Genomic DNA, 15869 nt, shown 5'->3' on the forward strand with positions numbered 1-15869 from the left:
ACTTTTCTCTTTCTTTCAAAGTTCAGTTTGACTTTTGACAGTTTAATTGAAATGTTTCTTGGTGTAACCGTTTTTATGTTCAATCTATTTGGAGTCAGGTGGGCTTCCTGTGTCTACATATCTATTTCTCTCCCCAGGTTTGAGATATTCTCAACTATTATTTCATTAAAGAAGCTCTCTGCCCCTTCCTCTATTCTTCTTCTGTGATCCTCATAATTAGTATATTGGTTCATTTACAGTGATCCATAAATCATGTAGGCTTTTTTCACTTTTTTCCCCTCTAATCAAATAATTTCAAATGACCTGACTTCGAATGCACTGATTCTTTCTCCTGCTTGATTGAGCCTGTTTTTGAAGACTCAATTATTTATTAGATTAGCTACTGTATTCTTCAGTTCTAGAATTTGTTTGGTTCCTTGTATTTTTTTTCCTACCTTTTGTTTGAATTTGTTGTATTATTTTCCTGATTTCACTGAATTGTTTATAAATGTCCCCATATAGCTTGATGAGTTGCTTTAGGACAATTATTTTGAATTCTTTTCAGTCAACTTGTGGATCTCCATATATTTGGGGTAGGTTACTGGGATAGATTATTGAGTTCCTTTGGGGGTGTCATGTCCCCCTAATTTTTGGTGTTGTTTCCTTGCATTGATGTCTGTGCATTTGAAGAAGCAGTCACATTTTCTAGATTTCACAAACTCGCTTCCTTAAAGATCTTTACCTGTCAGAAGATGTGAAGGCTGGGAGCTTGGGCACCACTTGAAGGGTGAAAAAGAGTGTACTGTTGCACCAGCTCTAACTGTACACAGGATACCAAATTAGAGGCATATGGAAGCCCCAAGTTGGGGGAACCTAATGGCCTGGCAGTTGGGATCTGTAACACTGACAACTGCATGGTCCTGGATTGTGACAGCTGATGGCATCAGCAGTGACTGTGAGGGCTGGTGTGGTCCTTAGCAGTGCCTACAGTTCCAGCAATGAGTGTGCCTGGGTAACCAGCAGGGGCCATCCCTAGGCACACACTCAGTAGTGGGAGCCAGGGGGTTGCAGGGCCCAGACACACCCATGGATGGAAGTACAGTGGTACCTCGGTTTTCAAACTTCTCCACTGATGAACATTTTGGTTTATGAATGCCGTAAACCCAGAAGTAAATGCTTCGGTTTTTGAACATGCCTTGGAAGTCGAACATGCCACACAGCCTCTGCTGAGTGCAACATCCTGAGGCCTAGCTGTCAGCTGTTGATCCCTTGGTTTTCTAATGTTTCAGAATTCGAAGGGTCTTACATTCGAAAATCGAGGTACCACTGTATATAGCGGTCGTGGCCATCTGAAGGCATTTGTATGGGGTGGAGCCAAAAGTGTGGCACAGCTGTGGGGGCTGACCACTGGTGCACTCAGGGCAGTGAAAACTGAGACTAGCAGTAGCGTCAAGTTGTCCCCATCTGTAAGAAGGTAGCCCGGGATCCCCGCTTTGACAATTTGTCAGGGGAATATAATCCTGAAGTGTTCGATAAAACGTATCAATTCCTGGATGGCATCCGAGCCAAAGAGAAAGAACTTGTGAAAAAGCAGTTGAAGAAGCACCATTCATGGGAGGAGCATGAGAACCTGCAGCAGCTGCTTCAGCGAATGGAGCAGCAAGAAATGGCACAGCAGGAACAAAAGCGGCAGCAGGAGCTTCGCCTGGCCCTGAAGCAGGAGCGGCGAGCTCAGGCCCAGCAGGGCCATCGTCCATATTTCCTGAAGAAACCTGAACAGCACCAGTTGGTCCTAGCAGAGAAGTACAAGGAGTTGAAACGCAGTAAGAAGCTAGACAGCTTCTTGAGTCGAAAAAGGTGCCGAAACGCAGGCAAGGACAGGCGACATCTCCCTTTGAACAAAGACTAATAAGGAACTGACTTCAGCTCTGCCACTGCCCCAGTGAGAAATGGATCTGTGGGGACAGACTTGGGCTTGGCCAGTTCTGGATCTTTCCTATTCAAGGACAAGGATCACAGCTGCCCTTGAACTAGATTGGCTCAGAGATGACTAGAGGGTTCTTGGACCGCCCCAGGGCTGGACAAGAAGAACAGCTCAGCCTTCTGCCATGCCATATTTTCTGCTCAGATCAGATTCATCATGTCCTCATGTCCTCCCATCCTTGCCTTAAACCAATAATTCTGATATAGAAGGAAAAGGGTCAGTGACCTTAAGGCTGGTGAAGGTCATGGAGTCTGTTGATGGCTTCCAGGACTGGAACTTTATGTAGGAGCCAGTTAATAAACATTCTTGTCAGTCAAAAAAAAAGCTGGCCACACCTGATGACTAGCTTGCATGTGGTAGCAAAGGCTATTTTATTTTGTACTACAATAGTAGAATGTAAAAATGAAAAAAATTAAATCAACATATTTAATTATACCAATTTTGGCTCAGAAGTCTATGTCACAAAAAGATAAAAAGATTAAGAACCCACTTATAAAAATACTTAAAACTAAATATCCCAAACATATAAAATATTAAATAATAACCAATCAAGAACAAAAATATTTAGTCAAGATACTTTTTGTTAATAGAAAATAATATGCCATATTTAACATCTGGGGAAAAAATATCACTCCTAAGATAATCACACTTCTACACTGGATATAAACTAATTAAATAGAGGATAGCAATGACAAGGTGGAGTAGAAAGCCAATAAAACATAGCATTTACATCTAAGATTATTAAAAATAGTTACAGCCTTAATTAGCAATTAGATATCTCATATTCTGAAGCCCTTTTAAATTCTGAGTGTCAACTTGGGTAGCTCTTAAAACACTGGGTAAATCTGATTAATTTTGTTATTGTTCACAATGTAAGAGAAATTAACATTGTTGTTAATAACCATTTATAAACACAATAACTAACCAGTATTAGTGTTTTTAGGTTATCCTTGAGAAGGCAAAAAAATTCCAAATACAGGTTTTATATTCAAATGAATTTTTCACATTTCTATATTTAGAATCTTAAATTTGCCAATGTATGTCAAAGTATTGAGTAATGGGCAGTATAAATGTCAGAAATGAATTACATAAATGAAAAATGATGACTTAAACAAGTCTAATAAGATGGGGATGTGTTATTTATTTTTTTAGAGTTAAGGGAAAGGAGAGAGAAAGAGAGAGAGAGAAAGAGAGAGAGAAAGACATATCAATGTATAAGAGAAACACTGATTGGCTGCCTCCCGTATGTGCTCTCACCACAGATCGAATGTGCCCCTACCAGGATCAAACCTGCAACCCAAGAATGTGCCCCAACTAGGAATCAAAATGACAACCTTTTGGTACATGGGATGATGCTCCAACCAACTGAGCCACACTGGCCAGGGCAGGATGAGTTATTTTTAAATTAAAAAAAAATTAAGTACAGAGGACTCTAATTTTCACTTGAGAAAAATTAAAGGTAAGCAAAAAGATTTTAAAAGAGATGTGATCCCACTACCTATAATACCTTTGCTCCCCAACCTCCATGACCAGAGATATTTTTTCTATACCAGTAGTAGTCATAATAGTACCAGTAATAGTAGCTGCAGCATGGATTATGAAGGCATCCTTGATTAATTAATTTACTATACATGGGCTAAATATTCCTCGCACCATTTCTCAAGAATGTAATTTTTTAGACACATGAATCACACCAGTGGTTCTTAAGAATTTGACATTTTTCCAAAATTAAATAAGCAAGGTCAATCTATTTTTATAGGACTATACCATCTTTTCACAAAAATCATGTTCTTCTTCAACAACTAATTATATTGAAAACAGATTTTGTATCCAAAGGAATGACTTCAGGGCACTGCATTTCACCATCAACAATGCCAACCAGGTCAAAGTTCTTTGAAAAGTGGATGATGAAGGTAGGCAAAGAGGTAGGTAAAATGATTCTGAATGAGGAACAATGTGAATCTGATAAAACTGGATTGAAGGAAATCTGTAATTCCTGTTTCTCAATAACCTTGTCTGAATGAAGCTAATCCACTAATGTTAAGTTTTAGTTCCAATCTCTCAACGGTTAAGCTTTATCAAGTATGAACAACTCTTTTATCATTCTTTGAGACCTGTTCTTCTTATTCAATGTATCAAAAAGTCTAGGTTAGGACTGAATTTTACTTTGCTAAGGGATTTTAAAAGACAGAAGAGAGATTGTTATAATAGGCAATGGTTTGGTATAAATATTATGGAGTGCCCAATACGATGCCACACAGGACAGGGATATTATGAGCAGGTAATCTATGAGTTATTATAGGTAGGGATATGAAAATACTAATTTGCAACATTGATGGAAATATGAAATTAGAGACTTGCCTTAGTTTGAGAAGCAAATAATTTCATAACTAAATTTAGAACTAAGTATAACCTGTCTCATGTAACAACCCCTCACTAATTTTCAGACTAATTTTAAGATAATTAAAATTTATAATTTGATAGGTACTTTGTAGGACAGTGATGCTTCTTTTTGATAGTCTCCAATTAACCTTTAAAAAACTAAACAAGGTAAAGAAGAAACACTTGATAACATCTCTGAGAACTACTTTATACCTAATCCACTGTATAAATACAAACCAAAATTTTGGCACAAATCACAAATTCATTTAAATTTTTTCTCTAAATTATTACCTTTTCAGTAGATTTATTACCAGTTGATAAGAGGCAAAACAACATCTGCTGAACTAAAACTCAACTATTATGTGCCAAGCATTATGCTGAGTGCTTTCACGCATTAGTTCATTTAATTAAACTGGCAACAAAGCTTTACTATTTCCCTATGAAATAACAAAAAAACTTAGGCGCAGAGACATTAAGCAATGTGCAAAAATCCTATCTAAGACCGGAAAGGGTAAAGTGGAAAGAGAAAATAAAAAATGACTCCAAATTTGCTAGTTCAACCATTTTCAACTACTTTGCTGCAAGAATTTTTCAAACATGCAATAGCCGACTATTTAGTCAGGGGCACTGACCTCTTTTCCCTTAGATTGTCAAATAAAAAATGACAACAGCTAACATAATAGCCGTCTGGTGTGAATGCATCAAAATTATACCTTTTTTTTTTGGTCAGATCTACAAAAAATACAATATATATTTTGGTGTGCCACAGCATTTTAGTAATTAGTTTATGTATGCCATGAAATGAAAAAGGTTGAAAATCACTGTGCTGGTCCATGGATATGCTACTAAGAGAAAAGGGAAGTTCGAAAGGGGTCAGTGCTTTGTCAGGTGATGGCAGGAAAAAGCATGTGTGACTGCACATGGTTTGATGCAATAGCAGGCAACCAAGAGAGTTGTTTTAGGGGCAGATACTTCTGCATGTGTATGCTGATATTGGATGATTTAAGCTTCTGATGAGTAGACATCATATTTAGCTTCATTTCTGCAGTTATTACTTTGTACAATGTTGTGCAAAACTAGGTGTAGAACTAATGCTTCTAATGTAGTTTATTTTCTATATAACCTTAATATATAATCTTGTAATTCTGGATAAAAATTAATGAAATAACTCTTGTCTATAATTTAGACTCGATGGCTTTTTAAAATTATTAACCATATGACTCTTTAAAAATGTCCTCTTGCCCTGGCCAGTGTGGTTCAGTTGGTTGAGCATCACCCCTATGCACTGAAAGGTCTCTGGATTGATGCCCAGTCAGGGCACATGCCCAGGTTGCAGATTCAGTCCCTGGTCGGGGCATGTACAGAGGCAACTGGTCAATGTTTTTCTCTCTTTCCCTCTTCCTTCTTTTCTCTCTAAAATCAATAAAAACATATTAAAAATGTCCTCTTGCAATGGGAGAAACAGTAGGGTACGTCACTTAGCTTTAAGTTGGGGTTTTCTCTTTTAGTTGTACTTCTAAGGTATAAAAGAGCTTTAACACCTTTACTAGGCTGATAGCAGTACTCCCTGCTTAACCCTTCAGCCTGATGCTTCCTGATAGCTCTTTTGGAATACTTTAGAACCCAGGAGACACTTTCTAAAGGGCTAATACATTTTGGACTAAAGACAAAGAGATCTAAAATTGAGCCAATGAGTCCTTAAAAATTACATAGGAAGGAGTCTTAAAGAAATGTATTTTATCAATTTTAAAATTGAAATCCCACCTTATAGCTGAGTCACCTTATAATGAAAACTTTGGTATTCCCTCCTCTAGTTTTAAAGTTAGTTCTCAGTTACATTACTAGACACTTTTTATAAAAGTGGGCACATACTTTTACTAAATTTGTAGGGAAACAAGGAGCATTGTCAGTTATTTCTCCCTACTCTTTTTTCACAATTTTGCTCCTAAAACAATAGTAGTGTCTTATTCTATATCATGTGATTTAAAGACAGTTAATTCTGGTGGAGACCTGTGAAGTGGAATTATAAATTTCAGCAAATCTTACATTGGCATACTTAAGTTTGCAAGGATCCTTAATGAAGTTAGGTAATTTCTCCATCCCCTCATTATTCCACAGTTTATTAGACTAAAAGAACTCATGTGAAAGAATTTAAACCAGTTTGGTTTTATTTTTTAGCTTGGCTATGCAATAACTGAAATTAATAAACTATGAGATCTAGAAAAAAAAGTCTATAGACAGTACCTTCCATTTTAAATAGGTGAGTACTATGTAGCTATCAAATAAAAGTAACTAATAAAGCTCTTTAAAAACAATAGTTTGAGATTTTAAATTTCTAAATTTTAATTTGCAAAATCTTTTAAAAATAAACTTTACAAAAACAGTAATGGCAAGAAACAATTACTATGATAAAGATAATAACAATATTAGGAGGAGATAATGAAAAAATAATAAAGTACTGCACTGAATATAAAGCATCAAGCTTTGTGATTAAGAACACACTACTGTTGTTTGCATAAACATGTATGTACTAGGTTAATTCAAGAATAAAATTCTGTATTTCCAATAATATTTACTTCTCAAACTGTGCATATTATATATATTGGCTTAGTAAAGTCTCTATTGGAAATTTGACCATCTTTGATACTTTTATAAAAACATTTTAAAACAAACTCTGACCTCCTTACCTAATTCTTTGGTAAGTGACTGAAGTGTACACTCATATAATTGCTTTCAAAGTAGTCTAATCTCCTACAATGTTTTCATTGTCTACAATTAATCATTTAAAAAATTGATAGATTCCCATTCTACCTACCTTGGGAAAAGGAATGAAAAACCAAGGAGACAGCAGAAATCTCTGCATCCTTTCCCCTTTTTATTTATTGCAGGATCAGCTACATCATCTGCAAAATGAAATTGCAGGGGCCCCTGTTTGCAAATTATTAATTTTAAGATGGAAACAGCAGAGAATTACATCAAGTACAGGGCCCTTCAGAGTACTGGGCCGTGTCTGACTGCACAGGTCACATGCCCATGAAGCTAGCCTGCTCTTTTCCCTATGTGACCTTGACTTTGTTTCGACCCCTCACCCAGTATATTTTTGAAGACTTATTTCCTCTAATGTTAATCACCTCTGGCTTCACCTATCTTTGCCACCACATGGTTTATTGGCAGAGACCCTTGTTCATTCTCTTATACTGTTACTTTTTACAGAATGAAGTAATAAAAAAAGTGAGGCAATCTGAATACAATTAAAGGCAAGGTCCAATGTTTAACACAATACTTTTAAAAAATTAACCCCTTATCGGATGTACCATTGGTAAATATGGTCTCTCATATGGTGGGTTTTCATTTTGATGCTGGTTTCTTTGGCTGTGCAGAAGCTTTTTATTTTGATGTAGTCCCACTTATTTATTTTTTCCTTTGTTTCTCTTGCCCTAGGCATTGTCCCAGTGAAAATTCTGCTACATGAGATGTCTGATATTTTGCTGCCTGCATTTTCTTCTAGGATTTTTATGGTTTCATGACTTACATTGAAGTCTTTTATCCATTTTGAATTTATTCTTGTGTACGGTGTAAGTTGGTGGCCTAGTTTCATTTTTTTGCATGTATCTGTCCAATTTTCCCGGTACCATTTATTGAATAGACTGTCTTTACTCCATTGTACACTCTTGCATCCTTTGTCAAATATGAATTGGCCATAATGGGTTGGGTCAATTTCTGGGTTCTCTGTTCTGTTCAACTGATCTGTATGCCTGTTCTTGTGCCAGTAACAGACTGTTTTGATTAAAGTGGCTTTGTAGTATAGCTTGATATCCAGCATTGTGATCCCTTCAACTTTGTTCTTCTTTCTCAAGACTGCTGTGGCTGTTCAGAGTCTTTTTGGGTTCTACATACATTTTTGGAGTATTTATCCTAGATCTGTGAAATACACCATTGATATTTTAATAGGGATTGTATTGAATCTATAGATTGCCTTAGGTGGTATAGACATTTTAATGATGTCAATTCAACCAATCCATGAACACGGTATATTTTTCCACTTGTTTTTACCTTTTTCTATCTCTTTTTTCAATGTTCTATAGTTTTCCAAATATAGGTCTTTTACGTCGTTGGTTAAGTATACTCCTAAGTATCTTAATATTTTTGGTGCAATGGTAAATGGGATTTTTAAAAATATATAAAGTACTCATACAACTCAACAAAAGGAAGACAAACAATCCAATTAAAGGATGGGCAGATTAAAGCATGGGCAGAGGACCTAATGGGCATTCAATGTCACTAATCATGTGAGAGATGCAAATTAAAATGACAATGAGGTACCACCTCCCACCTGCTAGAATGGCTACCATCAACAAATCAACAAACAATAAGTACTGGCAAGGATGTGAAGGAAACAACCCTAGCATATCGCTGGTGGGAATGAAGACTGCTACAACCACTTGGGAAACAGTGTGGGAGTTTCCTCAAAAAATTAAAAATGGAACTTCCATTTGACCCAGTGATCCCACTTCTAGGAATATGTCCTAAGAAGCCTGAAACATCAATCAGAAAGAATATATGCACCCCTATGTTCATAGCAGTGTTATTTACAATAGCTAAGATTTGGAAACAGCCCAAGTGCCCGTCAGTAGATGAGTGGCTGTCAAAATAAAGGATCTCTTACCCTTTAAGACAACATGGCGAGACCTACAGAATATTATGCTAAGTAAAGTAAGCCAGGCAGAGAAAGATAAACACCACATGATCTCATTTATATGTGGAATCTAATGAACAAAATAAACAAAATAAACCCAGAGACATTAAAGCATGCAAAAGACTGACATATAGCAGAGGGAGAGTGGGTGAGACAGGAAGAGATTAACCAAAGAAGTTATATGCATATATGTATAACCCATGGACACAGGCAATAATAGTATGGTGAAAGCCTGGGGAGGAGTCAGGAACAGGGTGGAGGGAGTCAATGGGGGGGAGGAAGGGGGACATCTGTAAAACTTTCAACAAAAAAGATAAATTTAAAAAAAATTAAGCAATAAAGATAAATTTAAAAAGGTACACTCTTCAAATATAACTACAATCATAAAATGAATTTATTTCAAACACATTGTTCCTGCTCTTAAAAAGAAGGTGTTTTACTATTTTTAAATGTCCAAAAGGGTAATATGCTGAATTTTTTATAACTTAAGTGGAAATTTAAAATAATATCGAATAGTCTGTTAATAGTCAGTGAACACTTCCTTACTGAATTCCTTAAAGACTATGTAAATTTTCAGCAGCAATTTGCCTTTTATATTTTCTCCATCTATTTTTGAAAGGTATTCTTATTATTGCAAAATAGAAAATGTGATTTATGCAAAAACATGATAGTTTTACCATGGTATTAGCATTATCAACCTGTTTTTATTTAAAGCAAAAGCATGAGATGTTAAGATGTATTTAGTTTTAAAGTATTTTTTGAAATGTTTAAATAAAATTTATAAAAGCAAAGTTGAATATGTAATATAAATGACTGGTAAACAATCTTTAGTACCCACAATATCGAGTATCCTTTAAAAAAAGTAGTGTAAGCAAGATTCTATAGCATGTTGTTTACATTACTTTGTCAGATCTAGCAGATTACTATTCTGCAGTAAGACTTTAAAAAAAAATTTTTTATATTAGTCTCAGAAATAATGCGTTTTTTTTATTGAATTTATTGGGGTGACAAATAAAATTCTACATCATCTGTATATTGTATTGTGTTTACCACCCCAAGTCAAGTCTCCTTGATCACCATTTATCCCCCTTTTACTATCTCTCCCCAACCCCGCCTTCCCTCTGGCAATCACCATACTGCTGTTTGGGACCGGGAATCTTTCTTTTTTTCTTTCCTTAATCCCTTCATCTTTCTCATCCAGCCTCCAAACCACTCCCCTCTGACAGCTATAAATCTGTTCTCTGTATCCATGAATCTATCTCTACTTTGTTACTTTGTTTTGTTCATCAGATTCCAGATTAAAAAGGTCACAAACCATGACCAAGTGGGATTTATTCCGGGGGATGCAAGATTGCTACAATATCCACAAATCAATAAATGTGATACACGCCACATAAAGAAAAAAGGATAACAACCACATGATCTTATCAACAGATGCAGAAAAAGCATTTGATAAAACCCAGCACCCATTTCTGATAAAAACTCTCAGCAAAGTGGGAATAGAGGAAATGTATCTCAAAGTTAGAAATAATGCAACTTGTTAAATTGATTTTCAGAGAGACAGGAAGGGAGAGAGAGAGAGAAATATCAGTGAGAGAGAGAAACATCAGCTGCTTCTCACATGCACTCTGACCAGGAATCAAACCCACAACCTACGTATGTGCCCTGACTGGAATGGAACCTGTAACCTTTTGGTGTACAGAACGATGCTCCAACTGAGCCACCTAGCTAGGGTGAAATAATGCTATTTTTAAATTCAAGAAATAAAAAGGAAAGTCACCCTACTTTTACACAAATAATTCCTCTCTAAACAAAGGAGTGATTTTGGTATTTAAATAACAGAAAAAATTAGTTCCAATTACCTGAAACTGGTCAATATTTGTCTTTATGGTATAAAAAGAGCCACAGAATTACCCTTAATGCATCCAATTCAAACATTACTAATTTTTAATTGGGGGGGGGGTGAAGTAGAGTTACTCTGTTCAGTTATGTGTAGTTTCTCAAGGTACGATCCACAGAACAACAGCATCAGCACCACATGGTAACTTGTTAGAAATTTACTGGAAATTCTGGGACCTTATCCCAGACCTATTAAATTAAAAACAATGAGGGAAGGGTCTATCAACCTTTTTTTTAAAAAACTTTATTTTTATTGTTGACACTATTATAAATGTTCCCATTTCCAACCCCTTTGTCCACCTCCACCCAGCCCTTGCATCCCCCTCGCTCTGGCCATCACCACACTGTTATCTGTGTCTATGGTTTATGCATATATGTTCTTTGGCTAATCTCTTCACCTTCTTTCATCTATGGGAGTAAAACTGATATTTGAATGGAAGCTGAGTAATTTTTAAGGCTGTTCTTTTCTTCTATGTGATATTGCTCCTCTAGATTATATTTATTACATTTATTTTATATACCTATATACATAAGTATATTATATTTGTATTGTATTACTTTTTCTGAATAACTTTTTTGAGATTTCTGGTAGTTAATAAAAGAATCACAAAAGTATTAAAGAAAATTCCAGAATGTTTTTTCCAAGTTTGGGCTTTAATCCCATCTTCCTTGCTCCAATTCTTATCTATGAGGAGTTATTTCTGTCAGAGAAAGATAAAATGAAACAGTACTTCTGTAACTCCTGTTTGTTAAGTCAAGTGTTCCAGTATTAAGGAAAGTTTAATTTCCAGTGCACTCAGGATTGAGCATTGTATTCTCTTTTCATTTTATAAACTGAAAGTTTTCTAAAAGGTCACTAGAAAAAAATCAGAAGAAACAGTAATAAAGTTCAAATAAAACAAAAGACATAGCAATTGTTCCAGTTAGAAAGACACTTCAGCAATGATCTACTAGTCCAATACTTAAATGACAGATGAGAAAACTTACATCAGAGACATAAACAGCTATCCAGGCTTCCCACATGATTAATCAAATTCTCCTGATAGTGCTGTTCTATAAACTCATCATTTTAAGAATGCCCTCTTCCTTTTACTCACACAGTTCTTCTTCTTCATCCTCTGTTCTTTTCCTAGGATCATTATCTTTTAGCCACTCAGGATAATAAGTGCTGTAATCGTGGAAAAATATTTATATAAATCCTTATTCTACATTTAATCAGAAGACAAAACCTACTGCTCACATTTACACATTCTTTTCCATTCTTATTTCTACCACACTAGATGTCAACCTCCAACAGGAGGAGCACAGTCTATTAATAATGAGCATCAGCAATATGGCCTATTATTATGCCATTAAAAATATAATAATGTGACATTAAAGGAGAGATTGACAGCAACAGTCATAGTAGGGGATTTTTAACACCCACTGACATCAATGGATAGATCTTCCAGACAAAAACTCAACAAGGCAAAGGCAACCTTAAACAACATACTGAATCAGATGGATTTGATATTTACAGAACATTTCAACCCAAAGCAGCAGAATATACATTCTTCTCATATGCACATGGAACATCCTCAAAGACAGACCACATATTATGACACAAAGTATGTCTTAATAAATTCAAGATTAAAATAATATCAAGCATCTCCTCTGACTACAATGGTATGAAACTAGAAATCAACTATAATAAAAAACCTAAAAAACATTTAAACACATGGAGACTAAATAACACGTTATTAAACAGTGAGTGGGTTAACAATGAGATCAAGGAAGAAATCATAAGTTACCTAAAAACAAATGAAAATGAACACAGATCAACCCAAAATCTATTGGACAAAGTGGAAGCAGTCCTAAGAGGGAAATACATAGCATTACAGGCCTAACCCAAGAAGCAAGAAAAATCTCAAATAAATAACCTAAACCTACAGGAACTAGAAAAAGAACAAACAAAGCCCAGAGTAAGTAGAAGGAAGGAAATAATAAAGATCAGAGTGGAAGTAAATGACATAGAGTCAAAAAACAACAATATAAAAGGCCAATGAAACCAAGAGAAGATTCTTTGAAAAGATAAACAAGACTGATGAACCTTTAATCAAACTCATTAATGAATAAAGAGATGACCAAATAAATAAAATCAGAAATGAAAGAGGAAAAGTAACAACTGGCACCAAAGAAACACAAAAAATTGTAAAAAAAATATTGTGAACAACTATATGCCAACAAATTGGACAACCTGGACAAAATAGATAAATTTCTAGAAACATACAATGTTCCAAAACTCAATCAGAAAGAATCATAAATCCTGAATAGATGAATTAAAACCAATAAAATTGAAGCAGTAATAAAAAATAAAAAAACTCCCAGCAAACAAAAGTCCTGGACCAGATGGCTTCACAGGTGAATTTTACCAAACATTCAAAGAAGAAACAACACCTGTTCTTCTCAAACTATTCCAAAAAATTCAGGAGGAGGGAAGAAAACTTCCAAGCTCATTTTATGTGGCCAGCATTACCCTAATTCCAAAACCAGATAAAGATACTACAAGAAAGAAAATTACAAGCCAATATCCCTGAGGAACATACATGCAAAAGTCCTCAAAAAAATATTAGCAAACTGGAGCCCATAATACAATAAAAAGATCATACACCAGGATTTATTCCAGGGCTGCAAGGTTGGTACAATATTTGCAGATCAACAGACTGATATATCACTTAAGCAAAATAAAGGATAAAATCACATGATCATTTCAATAGATGTAGAAAAAGAATTTGGTAAAATCCAGTACCCATTTATGACAAAACTCTCAGCAAAGTGGGAAAAGAAGGAACATACCTCAACGTAATAAAGTCATATATGACAAACCCACAGGCAACATCATACTTAATGGACAAAAACTAACAGCATTTCCCTTAAGATCAAGAATAAAACAGAGATGTCCACTTTCAACACTTTTATTCAATATAGTATTGGAAGCCCTAGCAACAGCAATCACACAAGAAGAAAACATAAAAGGCATCAAAATTGAAAAGGAGGAAGTAAAACTGTCATTATTCACAGATCACATGATATTATACAAAGGAAACCCTAAAGACTCCACCAAAAACAACATCTAATAAGTGAATTCGGCAAAATAGCATAATACACAATTAATATTCAAAAATTGGTGGATTTTTTAAAAAATCCTCACTGGAAAATACGCTTTTTATTGATTTTGAGAGAGAAAGGAGAGACAGGCAGAGACATATTGATGTGAAAGAGAAACACTGATCTTATTACCTTCAGTACACACCATGAACAGGGATCAAACCCAAAACCCAGGTATGTGCCCTGAAAGGGAACCTGCCACCATTTGGTGTAAGGGACTATGATCCAACCAACTGGGCAACCTGTACAGGGAAAACATCGGTGGCATTTTTATATACCAATAATTAACTATCAGAAAGAGCAATTAAGAAAACAATCCCATTTTCTATTGCAACAAAAAAGTAAGGTACCTAGGAATAACTTTTACCAAGGAGGTAAAAGACCTATACTCAGATAACTATAGGATACTGAAGAAAGAAATTAAGAAAGATACAATGAGTGGAAGCATTTACCTTGCTTTTAAACAGGAAGAATTAACATCAATAAAATGTCCATACTACCCAAACCAATCTATAGATTAACACAATTCCTATTAAAATACCAATGGCCTATTTCAAAGATCTAGAACAAATATTCCAAAAATTTATATGGAATCACAAAAGACCCTCAATAGCCTCAGCAATCTTGAAAAAGAACAAAGAGGAATCATGCCACTTGATGTCAAACTATATGGCTACAGTAAACACAACAGCATGGTATTGGCATAAGAACAAGAATATAGATCAATGGAACAGAACAGAAACCCTAGAAATTAATTCATGCCTTTATGGCTAATTAATATTTGACAAAGGGCACAGGAGCACACAATGGAGTAAAAACAGTCTCTTCAATAAATGGTGTTGGGAAAATTGTACAAGTACATGCAAAAATGTGATACTAGTCCTACAACTTACACCATACACAAGAATAAACTCAGAATGGATAAATGACTTAAGCTGCAAAACCATAAAAATCCTAGGGGAAAAACAGGCAATAAAATCTCAGACATTTCTCGTAGCACTATTTTTGCTAATATATCTCCACAGACTACATCAAACTAAAAAGCTTCTACACAGCAAAATAAACCATCAACAAAATGAAAAGGGAGCCCACTGTATGGGAGAATATATTTGTCAATGATACATATGATAAAGCGTTAATTTCCAAAAATATATACACAACTCAACACCAGGAAGACCAACAATCCAATTAAAAAATGGGCAAACAACCTGAACAGACACCTCTCCTAAGAGGACATACAGATGGCCAAAGGACATAAGGAAAAAATGCTCAAGGTCACTAATCATCAGAGAGATGCAAGTCAAAACCACAATGAGAAATTAAAACTTCTCACCTGCTAGAATGGCTACAATCAATAAATCAACAAACAAGTGCTGGCGAGGATGTAAAGAAAATGGAACCCTCCTGCACCGCTGGCGGGAATGCAGACTGGTGCAACTTCTATGGAAAACAGTATAGAGTTTCCTCAAAAAATTAAAAAGGAAACTGCCTTTTTACTCAGTAATCCCACTTCTGGAAATACATCGGAAGAGAACTTAAACATTAATTCTAAAGAATATATGCACCTCTGTGTTCATTGCAGCATTATTTACAATAGCCAAGATCTGGAAATAGCCCAAGTGCCCACTGGTAGAGGAATGGATAAAAAAGCTGTGATACATTCACACAATGAAATAATACTCAGCTGTTAAAAAAAAAAGAAAAGAAAAAAAAAGAAAGAAATCTTAGCTTTTGGGACAGCATGAATGGACCTGGAGATTATTATGCTAAGTGAAATAAGCC

The 15869-nt window shown here is 35.3% G+C and overlaps 1 protein-coding gene and 1 pseudogene across 13 annotated transcripts in view; one reads left to right on the forward strand and one right to left on the reverse strand.

Annotated features, from left to right (window-relative positions):
* The window catches only part of ZEB1 (zinc finger E-box binding homeobox 1), a 199741-nt gene that overhangs the window by 107590 nt on the left and 76282 nt on the right, over positions 1 to 15869 (reverse strand). The window lies entirely within an intron of this gene.
* LOC308563226 (ribosomal RNA processing protein 36 homolog pseudogene) lies at positions 917 to 1888 on the forward strand (annotated as a pseudogene). The gene is made up of 2 exons: positions 917 to 991; positions 1427 to 1888. The product of its transcript is annotated as a ribosomal RNA processing protein 36 homolog pseudogene (transcript).

This window comes from Miniopterus schreibersii (assembly GCF_964146895.1).
Source record: "Miniopterus schreibersii genome assembly, chromosome: 1".
NCBI lineage: Eukaryota > Metazoa > Chordata > Mammalia > Chiroptera > Miniopteridae > Miniopterus > Miniopterus schreibersii.